The sequence below is a fragment of the Dreissena polymorpha genome, chromosome 1 (assembly GCF_020536995.1).
Source record: "Dreissena polymorpha isolate Duluth1 chromosome 1, UMN_Dpol_1.0, whole genome shotgun sequence".
In the NCBI taxonomy this organism is placed as follows: Eukaryota; Metazoa; Mollusca; class Bivalvia; order Myida; family Dreissenidae; genus Dreissena; species Dreissena polymorpha.
The window spans coordinates 56,789,830-56,798,818 of record NC_068355.1 but is presented as its reverse complement, the minus strand read 5'-3'; the positions used below and the strand labels follow the sequence as shown (position 1 = coordinate 56,798,818).

Sequence of the window (8,989 nt, the reverse complement as noted above, 5' to 3'; positions counted from 1 at the left end):
CCCACCCACCTCATTTTTAATGAAAAATTGAGAAATTTGACCCATTTCATGGCATGCACAGAACATTCAAACAGAATGCAATCCTAGTTTTGGCTACATTACTCACTAATTTCATCCCTGTGCTTTGTTTATTTGCCTAGAAAAGTGTCTCCCATACGTTTAGATTTTTCACAATTTACCTTCAAAATTTTGTTCTGTTTCTGCAGCGTGAAATATTGACTTCCGACAAAAGTGAAAACCTCCTTTTTGAAGATTCAAAATTTCCTTGCTAGGGAGCTGTGGCTAGTTGTAATGTTTTTTTCCAAAATTTTGAGACATTCTTTCTACAACCTAACACAAGAAATACATCTTATAAATACCTAATTGATTTTTAAAGACCATAGGTAACACCTACCCTAAAGATATGTAATTTTGGACCCCCCTTTCACTGATATATCCCCTGCCACCTTAAGTTTTTTAATATATGCATAATAAAACAAAAAGCTTTTGTTACATTAAAATATAATGTTTAATGAATTAAATGCAACATTTCTGAACTGTAGGGGACCCCCCTTTCACTGATATATCCCCTGCCACCTAAATGCGTTGTCAAACGGCGCCATCTTAGGTTACATTCAACTAAAACATCGAGTATCTCTCCGTAGTGCGTAATTTCTCAAGAGTTCTTCTTCCCTTCTTGAATAAAAGCCATTTAAAAATGTAAGGCTTGTATTATGTGCCTATTTCTAATATCCACATGTTTCTGCAGTATGTTGATCACGTCAATTGCATACTAAGTTTAAAAAATGAACTTTTAATTTGCGTTTTCTGTTATATGGGGCTTTTGTCGAAAAATGCTTTGTCGAAATATGGCTGCCAAAACGATGTTTGTACTGGTGCCTGCATTCGTATGACATGCCATTTTATTGAAATTAATGGAAAAAAACATATCGATCGTTTAAAGTATTACAAAAAATTGCAAAAGGAGAAAGAAAGGCTTGAAATTGCTTTAAAAGTTTGCAGTATCATAATGCGATCTTTTCGGCATTGAAATGAGTGTAATTTAAATGGTAAAACCACATATACTGGAATGTTCATCTTGCAGAAATTCATCTGCAAGCATGATTATAAAACGATTTTAATGATTATTCGACCAATGTCCAGTGTGACCATTGGAGTGCTAGACAAGATGAGTGATGTGAATATTATGGACAAAATGAGTGGGCATGTAAGGGATTGGATGCGGATCCGATTGGGAAGAATACGTGTTACTAGCAAATACGATGATCTCCATATATTTAACTTTCAGATTGGAGAACAAGATAACAAAAATACACAACGATACGCATGCATTCCATTCACATCATTCTCTCTTGTTTCGTATGCTTGCTCTTTTATCCCTTAAGCCACATATTGCGACAAAAAAACTCAGTGGCAGTCTTGCTCTAGGCTTGAAGAATGTTAACACACCGTTAAGAACTTTATTTGTTCAACTATCTCAGTTATTGAACTATATTTGAAAAAATCTTAAGTGCATAAAAGACAAGTGTTCTTGCAGTTTGTGCCGATACCTTAGTTAAGGTATATGAATACATCCATGAATACGTCTGAAATCGGTGACAAAATTTCACGTTGCGTGAAGTATAACCGTGCATAACCGTGCAGTACACAATGAATTTTTATACAAGAACACAGGCTTATTTAATAAAGTAATTTTGATGCATTTCACACTGCCATAAGCAGCATAAAATCTGTATTTTATGTACTCGTTGAAGTTCTTGTTTTAAAAAGTGCTTGGTCCAGTCAAATCTCAGTTTATTTTTGGTATTGAAAGTGACGTTAGATGGTTTTACCAAAAAATACTGTCATGTGTGGCGTATTGTGCAATAATTATAATGTCAAGTAAAATAGTTGAATGAAATCCGGGACCTCTGCGAGTTAGATTTAACGCGCTTCCTCTGTGTCTATCAGGCTTAAATACGGTTCAGCCTATTTAAGGTAGTGCACCTCTAATGGGCACATATCCAAATATAATCTAATTAATTATTTTCTTAATCAGCATCATTTCACTGAACTACATGCAAATTTGTAGGTAGGCTTTCCATGCTTTTTTAAAAAATATACCGATTTTTTCAAAACCACCCTCACGCTCGGCTTTTGTCCAGTTTATTTTCACCCCTGGGGTATATAAAAGTTCCATAATTCATTCAAATTTCCAAATATGGGCATGCAGTTGGTGTGTACAGATGCTGTAAAGGTGTTTAAAGTTTAAACAAGATGAAATAAGTATTCTTTTACAGACATTTATTTTTTACAAATTTTTATCTATGGAAGAGCACCATGAAATGTAAGTGATTTCAGCCAAGTAAAAATTGGGTCGGTTAAAAACAAAGTGTCATAAAATTCAAAATAGTATCATTTAAGTCATATTTTAAACTTAGTTTTTACAGAAACACTATATACAGCAAAAATACCAAGAACTAGGCAGATTTACCGTTTACTTTTTGAAATAAAAATAAAAATGCAACATGCATGGTTCGTATTTTCAACAGTAAATCACCCAATTTCGCCATAACGTTGTTTTAATTTTAATAATTGAAAAATGTGCATACAATTTGCAACATATTTAACAATAAATATAGCTTATATGCCATATTAAATCAAATTACGTTAGAAAATAAATAAAACGCGTCGCAAAAAAGTATACGTCGTCGGCAGGATTCGAACCTGCGCGGGAATATCCCAAAAGATTTCTAGTCTGTCGCCTTAACCACTAGGCTACGGCACCTAATAGTAGGCTCTTCAACCTTCGAAGAAATCGCGGGAAATCATTAGAGGTGCACTACCTTAAAGTGATAATATGGGCATCTAACAATTTATAGGTGTATATCGCAACCTTTTTTTTATTTTTGGTGTTTTCACTTCATATACACTTATATTTGTTAATGCAGCATCAACATACTATAATGCTAAAACAAGATCCCGGAAAGAAAAAAATAATGCATTTGAATATGAAAATGATACGATTTCAATGTGAATCTAAATTTAGTTTTAGTGCAGATTCGTTCATACGACACAAGGACACTATTTTGTTTGGGTTAGTCATGTAAAATATCGAATATAATATATATTTTTATAAACAATTAGAAGAAAGATGAGTTGCAGATAATTGGCCAGTAACCAAATTAACTAACTCTTTTGGCCTGTTAATTCTTTTCAGCTCAAATTAACAGTGAAAAATGCCCATAATATCACTTTTAAACGCCTTGTAAGAAAATACACGTACTTTAAAAATTATCATTACAATGCATTCTAGACGCTTTACTCTACAAATAAATGTATTTCCTTTACATCCCAACCGATTTCTACAACTATGCTCCAGATCTGAAAGGTTACGGTAATACATGATTGAATTAATACCTTAATGATCTTGGGAGTAAATATTTCAGTGTTTTTGTTTTCAGTTATTCATTTAACATCTCCAGATTTATCGGAAAGTTACAGTCGGGTCCAGCTGTTGAATCTTCATACTAGTATTCAACAACTGACCTGTAAGTGTGATTATGATTCTTTAGTTATGCATACATGCATTGCACTCCACAACACCGTCTTCGAATAGTGATCGTGTCTGGCATTTAAGTAAAAATGTGCATCGATGATGAAGTTACAATCTGGACAAGATCTGACAGACGCAATTAACTATATCGCCATTGCGACGGTTGTTTTATCGAAAATTCTGCTATTACCGGTATGTGGCGATTAAAATGTATTTAACAAATTACAACATTCTTGTTCGGTGTAATAATAACGAAATCAAAAAGCCATTGCTTCGGTTATCATCGGTTGACTTCAGTTATCCTCGGTTATCATCATTAATCATCAGTTATAATCACTCTCATCGCATCATCATTGAATATACCACTTGACATAATTCGATAGTAATATAATAACGATTCTTTAATAAAATATATATCGATAATTCACATTAATATCATCAAACAATGTTTAATAAATACAAACATTCACATATCAGGCATTAAGCAAACACAAAACGCACTGAATGTTTCTACATGATACTTGATAAATATTTGGGTAAATATGAGCCTCGTTCTGGGAAAACATGGCTTAATGCACGTGGGTATAGTGTCGCTCCAGATTAGCCTGTGCCGGGAAAGCGTCCACACGCCGTATGCTGCTATATGGAGTTGTACGACGCAGACGGACAAGCGTACACACGCCGTATGCTGTTATATGGAGTTGTACGACGCAGACGGACAAGCGTACACACGCCGTATGCTGTTATATGGAGTTGTACGACGCAGACGGACAAGCGTACACACGCCGTATGCTGTTATATGGAGTTGTACGACGCAGACGGACAAGCGTACATACGCCGTATGCTGTTATGTGGAGTTGTACGACGCAGACGGACAAGCGTACACACGCCGTATGCTGTTATATGGAGTTGTACGACGCAGACGGACAAGCGTACACACGCCGTATGCTGTTATATGGAGTTGTACGACGCAGACGGATAAGCGAACATACGCCGTATGATGTATTTGGAGTTGTACGACGCAGACGGACAAGCGTACACACGCAATATGCTGTTATATGGAGTTGTACGACGCAGACGGACAATCGTACATACGCCGTATGCAGCTATATGGAGTTGTACGACGCAGACGGACAAGCGTACATACGCTGTATGCTGCTATATGGAGTTGTACGACACAGACGGACAAGCGTACATATGCCGTATGCTGCTATATGGAGTTGTACGACGCAGACGGACAAGCGTACACACGCCGTATGCTGCTATATGGAGTTGTACGACGCAGACGGACAAGCGTACACACACCGTATGCAGTTATATGGAGTTGTACGACGCAGACGGACAAGCGTACATACGCCGTATGCTGTATTTGGAGTTGTACGACGCAGACGGACAAGCGTACACACGCGGTATGCTGTTATATGGAGTTGTACGACGCAGACGGACAAGCGTACACACACCGTATGCAGTTATATGGAGTTGTACGACGCAGACGGACAAGCGTACACACACCGTATGCAGTTATATGGAGTTGTACGACGCAGACGGACAAGCGTACATACGCCGTATGCTGTATTTGGAGTTGTACGACGCAGACGGACAAGCGTACACACGCCGTATGCTGCTATATGGAGTTGTACGACGCAGACGGACAAGCGTCCACACGCCGTATGCTGTTATATGGAGTTGTACGACGCAGATTTCTTCCTTCACGGACTAATGACGAATAGCGTTCCACTCTGCAACATAGGATATCAACATGTTAATTTAACAACACTTGTGTTATTTTGTTTCGTCCCTATTTGTGAGCGTTAGCTCACAAATAATGTAGAGACAAGTTTGCAAATCAGTATGGGTTTTACTACGGTTGGAACTGTAACCCGTGACTGCCTGTGTGTATAACTGCAGTAAAATTAAGCAGACGACGAATGCTAGGATATGAGCGACTGCTCTAACCAGCGCATCTGCCTGTTTATAGTTCCCACTGGTACACTAAATTTTGTGAATGTATTCAATTGTATTTAACAGCTTGTAAGACAACATTGGCCAGTCTAGTGTTTATCATTAAAATCTGTACATATTGGCTGCTTTCAGGGAAAACAGGGCTTAATGCATGTCAAATAAGATTAGCATGTGCACACCGATTAGCTGTATCTATTATTTGATAAAAAAACACATCTCGATATGTGCTTTAAGACACACTCTTTATAAATTTGAATTGGTTGTGGTCATTTCAAACTTGCGATATAAAGAGCTATCACATACTTTTGAAAACTGAATTGCGTCTAAGATTATAAAACAGCGAACAAATTCAGTACCTTCGGCGCTTTGACTTAAAGTTTAGTTTGTGCTGTTGTTTTTGTAAGCAAACAAATAATAATATTGTCAATCTTTTGGCTCGAAGGTCATATCCCTCAAAGTTTTCTTGGCGGTCACGCGACTTCGAGCCATAAGGAGTCGACTAATTAAATGCAAGGGGCATGGGTGGAGCAGAGCGCCGTTGATATTTCTATTAAACGCATGGACGATAAAATACAAATTGGGTGTATAACTTTTTTTACTATTTCGCCAGGAGGCTCTATACGGCCACCGCTCCTTTAAAGGACGTGGCATCTGCATCATGATGTATAATGATAGATACATGCGACCTCAAGCCATATCATCTCCAGTTCCAGCGACGAACCTTTTTAGTAAGTGGCCACCGTGAAGACCTTTTAGCTGGTCGAACGTCTAATGAAAACGAAAAATACTAGAAGATCATGCTTGAGAGCGGACTAAAATCATTCGACTCCCTGGTGCCAGTGTGTTACCACGATTTTACAAATCGGCTCAAATAATTTTGCCGCGCTTATGAAAACGGGGTTTAATGCAGTACGCACGTGCTTATTAGGGACGACACTTTACGCTTTTATGATATTTTTCGTTCAAATTTAGTGGCTTCTTAGCGAAAATGTTCGCAATAGGCGGAACGTGTTGTCCGTGATAAGCCTTTATAGACTGCATTATTCCATGTTTTCTCAAAGCGCGGTTTAATACTTTAACTTCGGACTTCACATGCTTATCTGGGGCGACACTTTACGCATATGCATTAAGTCCTGTTTTCCCAAATCGCGGATGATATTGTTCCAGGTACCTAACCTTTATGTATCCAGGCAGGTTGGACCAAAATCCTTAGTTCGACAAGAGTTCCTTTCCCTCGGCGCGGCGCACGAATTTCATGAATGAAACAACGCCAATTATGTAGATGAGCAACAGGCAAGCAAATCTGTGGGCGGCAATTTCAAAAATATTAGAAATGAACATGGATTATTGATATTTGGATTACCAACGAGTTCAATACTGATATAATCAAATTATGAAACTCCAGAAATATTATCAGGAGGGAGATTATGTTTTCCGATTTTCAGGAGACCCAAAGCTCACACTTGGCCCATAAAATTTAGCGAAATATTTAAAGGCAATTTAAAGTTAACCTCACAGCAACACGATTCAGATTCAATAGCAATAAAACGGCAAGAGACTTCAATGTTATGACTATTTAATTACTTAATGGTTAAACATAGATGAGAGCAGCAGAATCATGAATTTCTGAGGAATGAAATGAAAACACAAAAAACTAGACAACAAACTCTCGTCTTTATTCTATAGCTGTAAAAACAAAGCATCATATAACTAACACTCAGATGATCGTGATCGACGTACAATTCAGAAAGAAACCTTAATAAAGCTGTAAAAGGCCAAATAAACATACATTCGCCGTGGCGTAGTGGATATGGTGTCCGCCTAGCGATCGGGAGGTCACGGGTTCGATCCCCACTGTGCGGGCGTTGTTTATATATATCACACAGACAACAAGACTAAAGTCCCAGGAAACGGACTCGAGAGCGTTTCAAATACGCCTTAAGCTTTCTTTGCAATCAAGCTAAAAAAAATAGGTTCAAACTAAACTAAAGGCGATTCTACAAGAGGTTGTGTATGTCCATTTATGTCTGTCTTTAGCCACATACTATAGTTATATTGTTTATATATTTATATATTGATAACTGTAAACATTGCATCTAAACAAATTCTGTAAAAAAACAAGAATACCATTAAAGAAAGACAAAAAAGTAACCGTCAACTGGGCTCGAACCACTTACCCCTGGAGTAAAAGTTTAACGCTTAGACAAATCGGCCATTCGTGCTTATACGAGTGATTTATTTTATACTTTTTATAATCAATCCTTGTAGTGTTACACACTAGAACGACAACAACATTATTCCTTCGTTTTGCGTTCAAACGATGCATGATGTTCAGGTTTTTATATCGTCTAAAGAGGCATATGATTGATATTTTAGAGCCTGGTTAAAGTTCAGTATTACTGTTTACTCACAAAAATAATAACTGCAACGAACATTTGCAAATTTGAAACAATTTTCCTTAATTTTGTCAATTTACCAAATCGTGAAACACTAGTTCGTCCGCACTTTGATGACGTCAAAGGTAATCATTTTAACAGTGCCAATACCAAAAACACGATATTTTGTCCAAGAAAATTTCAAACATGAACGTTATTAGATATGCTGAAGACATGTTTTAATTTTCAAATATTGACATTTTATTTTTGCGTCAATTAATTTCAACATTTTGTCCACGTTCCTTTCCAAATCTATCTGTTGAACCATACTAAATATAACATTAAAAACATGTTTATTCCTGAATTTTAATGCATTTGTTAGCTAAACAAGGACAACTATCGCTATTTCAGTAAAAACAACATGATTTTTATCGATCTAATAGGCAAGACCGCATTTATAAAATGATGAAAAAAACCTATATACTTTAAACATTTTTTTAAACAATACACTTCAGTTATATAGTTTGAAGCGATTATTGTCATTCACTTCCACTAACATGTAATTAAACTGATTAAATAACAATATTTTAATTTTTATTTTCTGTTCTCACATTTGTGAAATACTAGGTAACTTGTTATAATATAGTTTTCGTTGATACGGTTTTCTGTAAACTACAACACCAATTATAAAATGTAGCGCTAGCCGGCCGACTTCCTGAGGCCGCCACCGAGCGCTATATGCGTGGCCTCCCAATGCCGATGTGCCTTCCGCAACCCTTAGAAGGCCAATAAACAAATAACAATGAAGATTTACTAATTTTTCTCAGGCTGCCTGCCTAATGATTAGAAACTGAACAGTAATTGAGACGCCTAAAATATTAACAATACGACGTACAGGGACCTCTTGTTCTAACGGAGCTTCTGTCTTCAATATTTTCCGGCTTCGATGAAGCTGTAACTCCACGTCCTGCAAGCCCTCGGTAATTTTCCACCACCGCGCCTTTGACGTCTCTTACCCTCTGAAGAATCCCTACAATAGGCACTTTGCAGCCCGGGCAGCACCGTTTTGATGCATCCAATGTAATTACGCAAACGGTGCAGACCTATTATTGTATAC

General features: G+C 37.2%; 1 protein-coding gene and 1 non-coding gene across 4 annotated transcripts in view; both read right to left on the bottom strand.

Annotated features, from left to right (window-relative positions):
* LOC127881603 (uncharacterized) overlaps nucleotides 1-8,989 on the bottom strand; it is a 638,632-nt gene that overhangs the window by 421,508 nt on the left and 208,135 nt on the right. The gene's annotated exons all lie outside the window — the stretch shown is intronic.
* On the bottom strand, nucleotides 2,686-2,767 carry Trnas-aga (transfer RNA serine (anticodon AGA)). The gene has a single exon. It is a non-coding gene; the product is annotated as a tRNA-Ser (tRNA).